Source organism: Thamnophis sirtalis, unplaced genomic scaffold, assembly GCF_051295495.1.
Source record: "Thamnophis sirtalis isolate CommonGarterSnake01/CBP01778 unplaced genomic scaffold, rThaSir2_p1.2 scaffold_5, whole genome shotgun sequence".
Lineage (NCBI taxonomy): Eukaryota > Metazoa > Chordata > Lepidosauria > Squamata > Natricidae > Thamnophis > Thamnophis sirtalis.
Genome location: NW_028261385.1, coordinates 94,907,855 through 94,924,440, shown reverse-complemented (window position 1 = coordinate 94,924,440; position 16,586 = coordinate 94,907,855). Strand labels below are relative to the sequence as shown.

At 39.3% G+C, this 16,586-nt stretch overlaps 1 long non-coding RNA gene across 1 annotated transcript; it reads right to left on the bottom strand.

Moving 5' to 3' along the window:
- Nucleotides 1-14,547: 14,547 nt before the first annotated feature.
- LOC148045478 (uncharacterized) lies at nt 14,548-16,355 on the bottom strand. The gene is made up of 4 exons (XR_015696587.1): nt 16,282-16,355; nt 16,040-16,142; nt 15,077-15,255; nt 14,548-14,914 (listed from the first exon to the last, which is right to left on the bottom strand). It is a non-coding gene; the product is annotated as an uncharacterized LOC148045478 (long non-coding RNA).
- Nucleotides 16,356-16,586: the final 231 nt, after the last annotated feature.

Sequence of the window (16,586 nt, the reverse complement as noted above, 5' to 3'; positions counted from 1 at the left end):
ATAGGGGCCACCAGCGGGTCTTACTGATTTTCTAGGATACATTCAAGTTGCCTACTACGTCCTCCATATTTGGGGAGAGACACTCGCTCCCGCGCAGCATGATCACGCCGCAGGTTTTCAAAGCCACACTCTTGATTGGCTCGCAAACGTCACGAGAGACGGCTTCCGAAGGAGGACAAAAAGCGCTGTAGCTTTGCCTAAAGAATAGCTGTCTCTGTAGGAACGAGAATGTCACTCATCCCAATCCGTTGAGACAAATATTTAATCTATCAGTTCGATGGTTTCGGAAAGCAGAAAGCCTAGATATTCAAGGGAAGACTTATCCTACTCGCGATAGCATCGGGATTCTGCACTATAGCTCACAACGTTGCTATGCAGTAGTAAATTGAAAAGATAGAATATGGAAAAACTGACGTCATTAAGCTGTAAGTCCTGAACTAATATATTAAGGACCTAAGCCTTACTGAATTGCACATGGTTTTCTTGCCACCTCGCTTAGAACTACCCGCCAGAAATGAAGCAATCTTGCGGGGCCCCCAGCGGTCCCTTTGCTCGTGGGGTGCAACAGCCCACCCTTTGACTCGCTGTTTCCTTCCAGGTGGCTGGAGAGCCGCTTGTGACAAGGCGCGCCTCCTCGAGCTACCTGCAGCGGCGCTTCCCTCCCTCTGCGCCCCGCCTGCCTGCCTGCTGGCACCGACGCTCCAGGCGTCTTCTTCACCGGGCAAGCCCTCCGCAGGGCAAGGGGGTGTGACCGGACAAGGTGGAGTCGGGGGGGGGGCAGACAAACTCCATGCCTGCCTCTTTCTTCCAGCAGCTCCAAGAGTCACTGGTGGCAAAGAGCTCGGCGGCATCGCCCGGCTGGAGGGGAGGGTGTGGGGTGCGGGAGACCAGCCTTTAGCAAGCTTGCCTCTCTGGGCGGCCCTGTAAGCCCCACCCACCCTCCAGCTCGCTCCATCCTATGTGCCAAAACTTCTCCCATGTGCAGTAGATCTTTGTAGATCTGCCTCTGTGGAGCCTTCCTTCCTCCCTTCCTTCCTTCCTTCCTTCCTTTCCCTATCTCCTCCTCCTTCTCATCTTGTTCCTTCCTTTCCTTCTCTCTTTCCTTCTTATTCCTATCACCTTCCTTCTTTCCTTCATTTCTTGTCTCCTTTCCTATCTCCATCCCTCTCTCGATCTCCTTCTCCTCCCTCCTTCCTTCCTTCCTTTCTCAGGAGGGGACGAGTGGGGGGTGCGAAAGGATGACAGGCTGCGGGTGGCCAGTGACCCCTCCCCTTTGGAAACAAGACAAGAGACCATGAGGAGAGCCCAGGATGAGGGGAGGGCGAGAGGTTGGCAGAGCCACGAGCGGCGGTGGTTGTCCCAGGCAGGGGCATGGTGGAGGTGGTGTGGGTAAAAGGGAACTGGTGGGCAATGTTCCCTCTAATTTTTTTTCAGTGTGAGCGGAAAAGTACAGTGTGTGAGCGGCACAGTTTCATGCCTGAGCACCTAAGAGAGCCACAGTTTGAACTGCTGTCGCGTCTGCTGGACATTTGCGCAACATTCCAAGCGTCAAGCACCAATTGCGAGCGAGGTTTCAGCCCGATGAATGCCAGACATGAAAAGTGCCACTCAAACACTATACTTTTCCGCTCACCCTGAAAAAAAAAAAGGCTCTCTGCTCAGCTTTTACATTGTTAGACTGGCTAGAGAGAGACATGGCACCAACAGGGTCCTGGGTCCTGGCATTTTGCAGGCAACCTGTCCTCTCACATTCTTTGGAATGCAACCCATCACATGTGAATTATTCTAAAATACGACTAACTCAATATTAAAAACTGTAAATATTTGATGCTGATAAATAATAGCAGTAATTGTTATTTAGTATGAGTAAAATCAGTATTGATATATCAATATAATATCTATCAAAATTGACAATAAACACTAAAATAACAATACAAATATATAAATGTAATAAATATAATATATAAATGCAACATAAATGTAATAAAATAATTTATCATGAAACTCTCCCCCTTTAAAGTAGTAAGATCAATTAAATAGTCTAGCAAGTTTGGACAATATGCTATATGTTATGTTACTTAAGAATATATATACCTCAGAGTCAGATACAACATCCACATCATTTCCAACTGAGTCAATAAAATCATATGCCATGCCAAAACTATTTTAAATAAAGATATGAAATTAATCAAGTATTGCATTTATTTTTCAAAATGAATGTACATTTTTTTATTATTTAAGTTTTGTACCCTATCTTTTCTAATGTTAACTTTAAAAAGATGTTACATCAGACTACAATACAAGTAATTAAATGAATACTAAAATAAGTGTTTTGGCATATTGAGCTTTTTATATTTCTTTCTAATATTTCTTCCTTAGTTGAGAACTTCCTCCTCAGCTTACTTACGCATTAACTGTTTGTTGCTTTTATGGTTTATTCATTCACTGCTCCATCTTCAGTTTTTTTCACAGGGGGAGGGCTTCCTTCCTTCCTTCCCTCCCTCCCTCCACTCCTTTGGCCACCAATTTTGATCCAATTCTCTCTCTCTCTCTCTCTCTCTCTCTCTCTCTCTCTCTCTCACACACACACACACACACACACACACACACACACACGTTCTTTGGGGGGGGGTTGAATTACTCCGCCTCACTGCGCAAAGTTGGCTCAGCATGTGTTCGGCCCCCACTTACGCCGAATCAAATCCGCGGCCGGCGGGACCAAGGCAGGGGTTGCATTTCAAAGCCGCCAGTCCTCTTGCTTCTTCTCCTTCACCAGCAAAGCTCCCGCTGGCTTCCCGGCCCATGGTTTTGGCGTCTCTCCCTCCACGCGGAGCACCTGAGCTGGCTCCCGTGTTATCCCTCCCCCTTCCTCCTCTGCCGTGCTTTTGAGGCCGCGGGATATACGTAGGAAAGCGGTGGAGGGCTCGGCCGCTTTCCTACTAGCTCCCGCGGCCTCAAAAGCACTGCAGAGGAGGAAGGGGGAGGGATAACGCGGGAGCCAGCTCAGGTGCTCCGCGTGGAGGGAGAGACGCCAAAGCCATGGGCCGGGAAGCCAGCGGGAGCTTTGCTGGTGAAGGAGAAGAAGCAAGAGGACTGGCGGCTCATCAAAACAAGTCTGGGGAGGTCCTTTTTGGGCGGCCAGTTCTAGCCGCCTGCAAAGGACTTCCCCACGTTTGCTTTGGTAGAAATCTCTGCGCGGCAGTTAGAAACCTCTGCACGGGGATTTCTTTTTATGTGCGCGGCCGCGCAGGCGCGCACCTTAGAGGGAACAGTGCTGGTGGGGGCTGTGGGGCCAGCGAGGATCGGGCAATGGAGGTGGCCAAACTCCATGCCCGCCTCTTTCTTCCAGCAGTACCGAGTACTGGTGGCAAAGAGCTTGGCAGCGTCGCCCAGCTGGAGGGGAAGGTGTGGGGTGCGGGAGACCAGCCTTCAGGAAGCTCGCCTCTCCAGACGGTCCTGTAAGCCCCACACCCCCCCTCTGGCTCGCTCCGTCCCATCTGCCAGAACTTCTCCCATATAGTATGCACAACTCTGCAGAGCATAATTGGATCCTACAGTAAATACATTCAGTAGTATCAATGCATTTTCCAACCTGGCAGAATGGAGACTACAGCGCCCAGAATTCCTAAACAACAGATTTAAATGCCTGCGTGAGAATTTTGGGAATTGAAGTCTCAGTACAGAGGTGCAGATCTTGAGCGAATTGGCTTGAAGGAGGCTAGAAGGAGCCTCACTGAATTTAATAATACTTGTTGCTGAATCAAGCAGACATGCTTCTGCTGATTAAACTATTTCAGTGTTTTCCCTATAATTCCTTTTACAAGATATAATCTTCCTTGAGTCTAGCTCAGTTCCTGGAGAAACCATAAACATATTCAAAAACTGCCAGGTTATTTTTGAAACTGTTGTTTTTCCCATTTAACTTTCAATTTGTGGGGATGTAACCTGGCTGTTTTTGCCTGCTCTCAAAAAGATGAGCAGGGTTGAACCTGGCTAATAATTGGAGGGGAACCCACCTGGGAATCTCAGTACTGTATATTTAATAGGAAAATATTAAAAATTGTCTAAAAGCAACAATGACAATTTCCATACTACTGCTAAGAAAATTACGACACATCAATAAAATTATAGGAGCTGAGTTTAACTCAAGAGAAACTTTTCTAAAGGTAGACAGTTATATAACAATTCCACAATTCTGAAAGAACAAGCTTGTTCTATATGAAATTTAATGCTACAGCAGAATGAAGTAACACTGAAGATAAGTTCAGGTAGTCCTCAATGCACGACCACAATTGAGCCCAAAATTTATGTTGTTAAGTGAGAAATTTATTGAGTTTTGCCGCATTTTACAATTATTCTTGCCACATTTGTTAAGTGAATCATTGCAGTTAAATTAGTATCATTGTTGTTGAGTGAATCTGTTTTCCCCATTCTTTGCTTATCAGAGGGCCGCGAACGGGAATTACATGACTCCAGAAAACTGCAACTGTCATAAATCTATATCAGTTGCCAAGCATCTGAATGTAAATCTCGTGACCATGGGGATGCTGCAATGGTCATAAGTGTGAAAAACAGTAGAAGTCCTTTTTCTGTGCCGTTGTAACTTTGAACTGTCACTAAATGAACTGTTGTATATTGAGGACTGCCTATATTACATTTAATTTTTAAAAAATAGCCAATAATTTATATCCTTGAATAAGACTGCATTTAATTCATATAATTATATTTTATGACTATTTACAGGAAGGTTCTTGGAATGGGGCTGAAAAGTACCGATTTTTTTAAAAAAAAATTAATCACCCCCCCCGCCCTGGTCAACGGTGTCCCTCTTTACCAATGTTAAAATGTGGTCACCTTAGGCTAGTATCAAAATTCTACTATCCTTGCAGCAAGATGCAAAAGATAGACTAATTAGCCTAGTGTTTCATACCATGTTTGTATGTTTTTCATCAATGAGTTATCTTTCCCCTTTTATTCTGATAAATCACGGAGTCCTGAATAGGTCCCTGAAGAATGACTCGTCTTCTTCTTTTAATTGCCTTAACACACAACACATATTCCATTTCCACCATGGTCTAGGCCTAAACAGCTAATCTAATTTAATCATTTCAAGGTCCTGCCTTCCTTCCTAAGATAAGCTTTATTCAAGCAGGATAATATCAGAGTGCTTATTTTGTCAGTGGCCTGGATAATCCCCATCCTTGCTGACGTCACTCAAATTACATTAGCTTCCTGCAGGGAGCTGTGGGTTTACCATTGCTATAGACAGAAAGACTTTCCCTGTGGACGCCTCTGCTGAACGTGTGGACATCTGCAGAAGCTGACAAGATTAGTGTCATTCAGTGGGGGCAGTTATATGGGGAGTACAATTGTGAATGCTCTGGATAACATAATGCCTGATAGGAGCACACAGTTTGAATCAATGTAGAATGCAGGAAGTGGAAGATCGTGGCATATATCTCTAAGGGCCTGTGTGTCGCATCTGCTTTTATAAAACAGGATGTTTATAACTCCCCTTGTTCCGAACACCACAGCTACAAAAAGTTGCCTCTTTGTTTCTTTCATGGAGCAATATTGATTTTCCGTTAGAAGATACAAAGCAGAGTTTTGAGCATCTTCTCTTCTCCTGCAGTAATATATATATAAAAAAGTCAGCTTTCAGATTGCTGACCCTGCGTTTGTCATAGTCAAATCTATCTTGGCATTCTGCATTCATGACATGACATTACAGAAGTTTGCTGTATCCAATAGGTTTCCCCTTAAGGAGAATGGAAGTGTTTTACTTCCCTTATTTATTTATTTTTTTGCAATCAGTTATGATACTAAATTTAAAGAAGCAATTTGCTTTGGAATAATTACGTTAGAGTTTGTAAGAGGTCAGAAATGCTGATCCATGGATTGTATTATTTTGATCTGATACCTTGTAAAAAAAAAGATAGACATTACCTATCCACCTGTGTGCCTGACGAATGAGAACCAAAATAGAAACAATTTGAAGGTTTTATTTCCAGAGTAAAAACAACAACAAGAACCAGGAAATAAATTTCTGGAAGAAACACCTTGCTGTATAAGACACTTTAACCTTTGCCATTTAAGATTATTAAATCTGTAGGGTTTAGAGGGTGGCAGAGGAAATCTTTTATCTTTGATATAGAAAAATCATGCCTGGCACTTCTAAAGTATAATCATTTTGTTGATTCAAATTTAGCAATACATAGAGTCAGAAGCAAATCCTATTTCTTTTCCAATCTACAAGTTTAGAACTAAGAAATCTACCCCCACTGTGCATACACTTAAATCATTTGAAGTGATAATGACTTCTAATTTAAAACCCAGAGGTCTTTCTAAACATCTTTATTTTTGTAGTAAGAGTGTTCCTTACTATTTTTAATTGTGCTTTCCAGTACTAAGATTCTCTCTGGCTCCTTGTAGAAAACTGTCATTTTGCCAGACACTGTGGGGGGAAGGGGAGGGAAGGGATTAATGACTTATTGAAAAGAATAAGAAAGAATGCAAATAAAGTCTTCCAATTTCCTAATTCTTAGACTTTAGAATAACTTTATTGTTACTTTAAATGTACACTAATCGGAATACATTAAAATGAAATTTTGTTGCATAAAGCTCTCAAAGGGTCACCACCTCCAATATACACTACATAAACATGACAAAACAAACAAACAAATAGAAAATAATGCATATACCCACATATATTATATGACACAGAGAAAAACAGTCTAGTCCGGATGTATACATGTATATGGCGAGAAAAACTAATCTTGCGAGTATACCAGATGGATGGCATAAGGAACAAGTTTGTTACAGAATCTGGTAGTCCTGCTAGAAATACTTCAAACTCTTCTCCCAGAGTGAAGCAACAGAAACAGACTGTAAAGTGGGTGTGTGGTGTCTTCTAACAATGCTTCGAGCCTTTAAGCACATAGCATTTATGAGCAGTATTCTGAATTCATCTTTTTCTCTCGTTTGAAATTAGAAGGTAGGAATAAAGCGACCTTTTTAGGATATCTTGCTTGAAAGGAACTTTCATGGATTGATATAGAAACATAGTAAAATATAACAGATTAAAAATACTTGCTAAAGAATTGTAGTATGGAGCTCCAGGTTTCTAATTCTGTTTTGAAAATTAAGCATTTCATGGCTAGAAAGTGTTACAGACACAGTAGAACAAGGGTTTTTAAATACTGTATTCTGTGGAATCCTTGGATTTGGCAGGAACTTGACGGGGTTCTGTGAGAGACTCCACTCTGGACAAATAAACAAAAAAAGTTCTTTTTCCCCCTAACATCACTGTCATCACTGCAAAAAGTCACCATAGAAGACGATCGCCAAACTAAGACAACTTGTAAAGGAGTGTAATCTTTGCCAACTAAAGACAATGTAGAACAGGTTTTCATGTTTAAAATGGATCATATATATACATATACATATACATATACATATACATATACATATACATATACATATACATATACATATACATATACATATACATATACATATACATATACATATACATATACATATACATATACATATACATATACATATACATATACATATACATATACATATACATATACATATACATATACATATACATATACATATACATATACATATACATATATATATATAGACTTTTGTTTGTTTTTAACTTCTGCTGATCTTTTTCTGTTGTAATCTTTTAAGCGAGCTCCATAGAAGAGAATTTCAGAATAAAACTAGTAAGATTCAAATTTAAAGAAAATAATATTTTATTGAAGAAGTAATATCTACTTAGAATTCATGTCCATGAATCCTAGCAGATTTATAGAAATCAAATTCATATGGCTGCACTTCTGCCTTGGTTCCCTTCTTCAACCATACTGATTGGTCCTTGCAGGTGTCTAGAGAGTGAGACCAACCTGCAATTTTTCCCCAGAATTAATCTAGCCAATTATTTCCAGCCAATTTACTAAGCATTATTATTCAATTATATCCCAGGCAGCTTTGTGAGAAATGTTAATTGCTGACTCAGTAGAAGGAATGGGCTGAGGGGAACAAGCTAACCTCAGAATGGGACAGTCAACATGAGACCAACTGCATCAGTTGGAAAAAAAAATAAAGAGGAATTCTTTATGTCACCTTTACTGGCTTTTGATTTGATTTCTAAAGTGAGATTTTTGGAGGAAATGGCAGTTTTACTTATGGATTGAAATTTATTGTGGCTGATATTTTCATGTTTGAGAACATCTACTGTACATGCACGCGGGGGCGGGGGGAATCACTTCCATTGGCAATTGCTCTGCTTCAGTTATTATCTGGGAAGTTGCATTCTTGCTTCACATTTATTTAATTGTTATATTGATTCTACTCTAAAACTCCTATCTAAAAGGAAGTTCTACCCTTCAGGGTTAGGTTTCAATATTATTTCCATTCCGTTCTATGCTGACAGTGCAGTTACTTTCTCACAAAACTCAGATTGTCCTTTGGCAAAGTCTGTGGACCCTTTACATGTTGTTGCGAAGAACTTCAAATTATCTATTCCAAAACAATTCCAAAGTGGTGCTATTTACTAATCACTGTTTAAATTGCCTCTATAAGTGGGAAATGAATGGCACCCAAATTGAATAGTCGGAGGTTTTTAACTTCTTGGGAATCTTCCTTCCAATCTTCTCCTGTGTGAGGATATCAATCTTGTGACATTTCAGTCTGTGCCCAGAAGGCTTCAAATGCTATAATGAGTTTTGCCAGACATAACTGCAATAATTTTGCTCATGCTGCCACTGAGCTATTTAGAGCAAAGGTGCTGAGCTCCTCTTACACAGGGCACATCTCTGTCTCTATAAAGACTTGAGTGCACTGCAAGCGTTTCATTCAGAAATTTTAACCCTCGTTCTATCTGCCTTGTTGTGTGACTAATTGTATGACTAATGCACTTCTTCATTTGGAACTTGGCTTCACCTCGGCAAAGAGTCATATGAGAATTTGTCATTTAGAATAGTGGCTAAAAGTAGCCTTGAGATGGGTCACTAACTTAGTTCAATGTTGTTTATAGACACTTCTTTAAGGGGGAAAAAAAGTCAATGATTTAGCCAGTTCTGGATCATGCTTGGGCCTAAATAAAACTACATTGAAGTAAAAAAGAAAATCTGTTTTGGACTGTAAAGAGGTAGACTTCAGGCCCTAAACCATCACAGGAACTACAAACCATTTTCCGCACATAAACATTTGTTTAATATCCTATCTGTTCTTCACAGGAAAGTCTTCATCTAAGCAAGATTTACTGTCTTGCTTCCTAGAACGTTGGAAAGGAGTGGTGACATATATTTTTTCTTATGGTCTATTTGGATTATGGACATTTGAATTGTGGAACACCAATGCATGTAGTACTTGCCATGTAGTACTTACTTTTAGTACTTGCCAGGTTTTCTGACATTCTGGATTGATATCTATTTACTGGCCTGAAGTCCCAAATCAATTCACATGAGTTAGATTTTATTACATTTTTGATTGACATTAGCAAGTATTGGGTTTATACCGGGTTATTTTATTTTATTTTAATCTCCATTTATTGAATCATCCAGTTATTATAGTTGACCTTGTTTGGTTTATGACCATTCATTCGTTTAGTCATTCATTCACTGGAAACCTTTTGTCAGTACTGAATTAACGCATCTATTTTTACTCCCAAGATGGAAGTCCAGCATCAACTCGTCAAGCATAAATCCATTTATTCATTCAGCCAATCAATTAATTAATGATTTTTTTCGCCCACTAGCAGTACTTCCAAGAGCGATCATTGGTTATACATTACTCTGGAGAAATGGCAGTAGTAAAAAGAAGATTTCTCTAGGATTGTCACTTGGTCATCCTGATAGTGTGTCATCTGGATTCTTTTGAATTGCCCTAATTGTTCTATTATTTTTCTCACTGCCACAGCAAGAAACAATATTTGAGGGTAAACCAGTGATGAGTAAGAGAGATGGCATCCTACATTCAGGGATAAGATAAATATGTCATATTGCAACATTTTTTAGTACCTGAAGAGGTATAGTAAAATTTTAGAGCTTTTTAAGAAAAAATAAAATAAAATTGGGGTAGTTGAAGTCTGACATCAAAAAAACAGGTATGTATTGAATAATCTCATTTTCATGGTTGCTGTAGAAACAAAAGCTTCCAAATTATGAATAATAGGAATCCAAGTATAAAAAGTAAGTTTATTTTCTTAGCTATACTTTTCTTTTCTTTCATTTATTTATTTATTTATTTATTTATTTATTTATTTATTTATTTATTTATTTATTTTGTCAATCATTTACAAGACAATAGGTAGTAGAATAAGTATGTGTATGAATGAAATGGGTACGAATAAATGTAATTTATATATGTGTAATTTGATATGAAGAAGCAGCCTTTGGGTTAAATCTGCTGCTGAAAGGAAAGTTAACCCCTATTTGAAGAACACATTTTAAAGGAAAATTGAAGACATACAGTGTAAAGACTTTACTGGCTAATATTTTTAAAAAGTCATCTTTTGTATTTGAATTTTTATCAAGCCCTTCCTGATTTTTGCCAAGTCTCTTTATGGCACTATTTTGAAACTATTTTCTAAGTGTTAAGATAATGAACTGCAGCTTGAAAACTGGCAACACATTCTACAACAGGGTGGGGTTGTATGACAGATAGTAATGGGACTGTATGCACCATGATTTGTTCTCTGGATCTTTGTCCAATGTTTTAAAATCTTTTAGCTAGGAAGTTCTTGGAAGCACCTTTACTGTAGTTAGCATCATATGCTTTTGGAGGAAATGCAAAAATTCTTCCTTGGCTAAAATTGCAATTATCCTTGACTTTAAAAAAGTTGCCCTGGATTCCTAAGAAACTAGCTTTTACAAGGAAATATCTGGGATTTTTTTCTGATTAGGGAATTGAGAAACTGGTGGCTTCTCAAGTGCAAGCAGTCCTGGAAGAAGCAAATTAGCTTGAAACATTTCAAACTGGTTTCAAGGCAGAATATGTGATTGAGGCTGCCTTGATTGATCTGACGGATGATCTTTGTTTGGGAATCAATAGTACTCTCTTAATTTTCCTTTCTATGGCACATGAATCTCTCCAGCTAATTGAGATCATCTGTGCAGATTCATCTACAGGATCCCACCTTCACAAATGACTTGATTCCCCCCCCCACCAAAAAAAACTGAAAAGTAGAAACAAGCTCAGATAAAAGGATGAACATTTGCTTTTCTTTCTTTTTCATGAATTCCCTGTGGGTTTTCTCCTTGTTTTTGAAATACATTTGTTCCTTTATTGATGTACACCAAGACAAATACTAATTCTGTGCATACTCCTCGAGTTTGATGAGACAGTGCAGTGTAGTGGTTAGGGCTGGCACTAGGGAGACAATAGATTCTAGTAGTGTATCCTTAGCTATGGAATTTCACTGAGGGACTTGGGACCAGTCAGTGAGCCCAACAAGCCTCTCTGGGATCTTGCTGTGGGAAAACATGGGTGGAGCGACTTTTTATATACTACTGCTTTAGCTCCTGAAGGAAAGGTAGGATATGAATAATATATTTTATGGATATCATGTAAATAAACCATGCAGCAACTGGGTATGTCTAGTTTAATGAAAAGAAGAAATAGGGGAGTCATGATATCAGTGTTCCAATATCTCAGGGGTTGCCACAAAGAAGAGGGAGCCAAACTATTCTCCAAAACACCTGAGGGCAGAACAAGAAACAATGGGTGGAAACTAATCAAGGAGAGAAGCAATTTAGAACTAAGGAGAAATTTCCTAACAGTTAGAACAATTAATCAGTAGAACAATTTGCCTCCAGAGTGTTGAATGTTCCAACGCTGGAAATTTTTAAGATGTTGTATAGCCATTTGTCTGAAGTGGTGTAGGGTTTCCTGCCTAAGCAGGGGGTTGGACTAGAATGATGATCGCAACCCAACTCAGGAGAGGGTAGATTTTGCTCACAAGCCATTCCAAATACAGCACTTTACAGCCAAATATGTATCAACATGAAGCATACATGTGCACACACACACACATGCAGAGAGAGGGAGGGGGGAGAGAAAGAAGGAGAGGGAGAGAGAATTGGGCACAGGGGTGGGTGGGGTTGGGATGGGATCAAAACGTCCTTCCTACCATTGAGACTCAATATTTTCCTTTTGGACAATAGTCCACCTGCTTTTTCAGGAGTGCCTCTACAATTGTTTCCTTTGGACTATGCTGAAAAAGTTACCTTTTCAATCATTTGAGCTTTTTGTGGGAAACACCATTTTATCTCTGGCTTTCTGGTTCTGGAAATTATAACACAATTGGCACTTTCATCCTAGCAGAGGCAGCAAATCTGTTCTTGAATCACAAATGCATCCTTCTGGAAAAGCTTTCTCACAAGCTCTCTGGATGGCGTGTGTATTTAACATTATAGTCCCTTTGGGGACAATGTGATAGATCAGCCAGCTTTCCTTTCCTTTCTCTCCCTCCCCCATTTTTTTCTTTCTTCTTTTCACAAGACCTAGCATTCTTGCTAAGAATGGTCCTCTTTAAATAGAAGCACAGAGGATTTTTTTTTTAACTGTCTGAGAGTTTTTGACCTTTGGTAGAGAAAAGAGGTCATTGCAAACTGGCCTGCTATAGGATTTCCAACAGGTAGTGTGGCATAAACTTTTTAGAGTTTGAGATGAATATGTACAATTCTATACATATTCATGCATTTTAAGTATGTTCCCTTCCTGTTAAATGCAATTAGAGTTTTAAAGTATAAAATGAAGATAAATAATAAAATTCAGTAGGCTTCAAGATAGCCTTTCAATAATTAAAACCCAGATTATCCCTCTATGGATTTGTTATTATAAAGTTTTTTTTATTTTTTCATTCTTATAATATATAATCACATGTATACTATTACATAGCCATCATCGTATTGTATTATTAAATGTTTACATGAATTGATCTTACCGTCAACTCCCAAAAACGATTATTGGCTCTTCTGCTCTCCATACACCATATTTATACTCTATCCATCACTTTCTTCTCCCTCTCTCCTCCTCTTCCCTACCTCCTTTCTTTCCTCTGTCGTCCTTCTCTTCTCTACTTCCCTTTCCTCTCTTCTCCTCTCTCCCCTTTCCACTCTTTCTTTCTCTCCTCCTCCCCCCCGCCCTCTCTCCTATCCTTCTCTTCTTCCCTTACCCCTCTCCTCTACTCTGCATTCTTCATCTTATTTACTTGGTGTATTTCAGCCTCTGAGCGAGCTCTATTTTATGTTGTTGGTGTTTATAATTCCATTTCAATAAACATCTTTAATTTTAACATATATCTTCCTCCTTTTTTTAAAAGGAAAAAAAGTATACATATATAGTAATTATATTTTTAATCTCCCTCCCCAGCCTATTTTTGGCCAGGATGTAGATTTGGTTATGATTCCCAGTTATTCTCATCATTATATTTATATAGTTATGCATCCTTACATGCCTCAAATTTATAGTTCTGTTTTTATAATCTCAATAATTTTCCATTATAGGTATATTTCATATTCCCCCTCCATTTTTCATATCTTGACTTAGCTTACCCTTAATTGTCTTTAAATAACAATCCTTACTGTTCAATGTTCATTACAATTCCATTAATCTACTATGTAGAATAACAAGTGTTACACACCTCACTTTGTTCATCATAAGAGTTTTATATGTGCTCATATTTCATATATTTTAACCTATACTTAATTATCCTTCCATTGTCATATTCAATCAATTAGCAACTCAGTTTAATTATTTGTATAAAAGTGAATCAGATTCCTCTACTTTGCATTCTCCACATAACAGTTTCATATTTGTACATATTCCATATATTTTAACCTTTATTTAATTATCTTTCCATTATCATATTCAGTTAGCAACTCAGTTTAATTATTATATATAGGAGTAAACCGCATATCTCAATTTTAAAATATATTAATTGGAACGAACTCAAACACAGTAAATCTCCTTGGTATGTTTCTCTCCATCTCCTGCTTTTCCAAGTTCTGATTTATGACAATTGGTTAATTAAAACTTCCTGCTCTGAGTTCCACATTCCATTCTTTGCACAGACAAGATTAGGTTATAAGTGAGAAAATGGTGCTTTTTTCTTGATTCCCCACCCTTATTACATTCCACCTCTCATTAATTGGAATTGCTTAAGATATGTTAGTTAGAAGAAACTCCAACAAAGTAAATCTCCTCGGTATGTTTTTAGTTTCCATTTCACTCTTCTAATCTCTTTTAAAAACACAGTCTTTTCAAATCCAAATCCAAATTCAAAGTTTGTGTTTGAATGGGTTTATCACTTCTCTGCTTTCTGTCTTTCTGTCTCCAAGTTGTTTAAAGCAAATGGCTCTTTTTGGGCCATTTCCCTCTTTCTTTCTTTCTTTCTTTCTTTCTTTCTTTCTTTCTTTCTTTCTTTCTTTCTTTCTTTCTTTCTTTCTTTCTTTCTTTCTTTCTTACTTACAAATTCCAATTTGTCCATCAATATTATTTATACTCTCAAGGTTGTTTGCCTTTTCCAAATTCTGATTTATGATTGTTGGTTAATTAAATCTTCATCCACTGCTCCTACTCAGTTGCTTTGGCCAGAAGCCAGCTTCTTGTGCAGCCATGTTGCCATGCTGCCTCCCCGACGCTGATTCAGAGAGCAAATCTCTGACCTATGAGGGTCCTGTTGCACTCCCTCTGGATCTGATGAGACGCTGCCCTTTCTTCACGCCCCCCCCCCCCCAGGGAGGTTCTTATCTAAAAGGATCTCAGCATTGGTTTGTCAGACAGAGTTCATGTGAGGCTCTTCAGAGCTCTCAGGTCCCTCATCTGTCCAGCTGAAGAACTTCCAGTCGACTCTCCCCTTTGTGGATTTGTAATGGGATGTGGGAATGACCTTGGGAGACGGGGAAGAGCTACAGCTAAGGCAATGTTCGATAATAACAATAACAATAGCAGTTGCACTTATATACCGCTTCATAGTACTTTACATCCCTCACTAAGCGGTTTATAAAGTCAGCCTATTGCCCCCAACAATCTGGCTCCTCATTTTACTGACCTTAGAAGGATGGAAGGTTGAGTCAAGCTAGTTGATATCAAATTCCTGGCAGTGGAATACAGAGTTGACCTGCAATACTGCCTTCTAAGCACTGTGTCACCACGGCTCAGATAAGAAGATAACAGGAAACCTAGCCCATAGCAGGAATACGGGTGTGGCAAACATCCCAGATTCTTGGACTGTGACAAGAGAGAAATACTTTCAGACTTGCAAGATTCCATTAATGTGTTCTGACTTAGGCTTCCCAAGAGCATGAAGCAAACTCCTGGTCCTGACAAAAAACCCGTTTTATTAATTTACTGTGAATTCTGCTCATTCACATACAGCAAAGTCTTTCAAGGGAGGATTTACAGTCACAGACCTTATCTGGAATAGAGAGCTGCCAGGCCGATGGAGAGTCATTAATTGAACTAATTGTCTCCTGCAAACTCCCTCCTCTTTTGCTCCTCTTTTACTCCCAAGTCAACCTTTGTTCCTTAGATGTTCCTTTCATCTGGAAACTCTGTGCATGTGCACACTGGGAACAGGCTCCAGCTGTTCATCTGCCTCATTGATGTCTGACTCTGAAGACAGCTGTTAACTGCCAGACGGCCCTGGCCCCCTCTCTGCTTCTGAAACAGAGCCCTCATCAGAGCCTTCCCCAGACTCCAGGAATGGCCCATGTTCCTCCCCAACCTCCTCATTGTCCAAATCTCCTGCCAGCTCTTGCTGGCCGCTGGTGAGCCACAGCATAATATAACCTTACAATGAAGTAGAATTAATTTACCTGGGCATGCTTCCTTTCTGGACTACTTTACAAGGCTGACAAAACTCATGCTCTATTTCTTTCCCAAAAGGTGTTATGGACATGTCTGTCATTTTGTTACTTAACCTGTAAGGACCTGAATTGTTTATCTCTTTCTTCCTAAACCTTTTTAACCCTATGAATGTATATATTAATAATAAGTTTTGAAAAATCCCTACCCCATTATTTAATAGAGTTTATATCCTGTTTTGAAATTCAATGTCTTTTTCTTCTCCTCAAGCCAGATGTTTTATCATCCTTCTGCTAAATAATCTTGATGGGCTGCCACGCGGGGGAAACAACTGTTAGTTTTAATGTTACTCCTTATCTTTATTAATGAGTGACACTGTACGTATCCTAATTCCCCTTATCAATGCTTTCTCTGTTTAGGTTTCTCTCTTTATTTTCTTTGGAATCTTACCTTTTGCTGAAGAAGAACACAACACCAGCTAGCCCCGCCATTTTGCTAATAAGGTTCTAGATAACATGTAATGAATATGCAGCTCAGAACGGATTCAGCCCGGGATTGCTTTGTGCCTTTAATCACAGTTGGAATGCACAACCAGGCTCCACCTCTCAACCCTATCTCCATCACGCTGAGCCTGTGAGGCTGAGACTGCTAGACAGCTCAAAAGAGATTGCAGCTCAGATGTCCTGGAAAACAGCAAATCTCCCAGACCTGGCAGAATCCGTTACCATGAGAACTGCAGATATTTCCATTGTGAT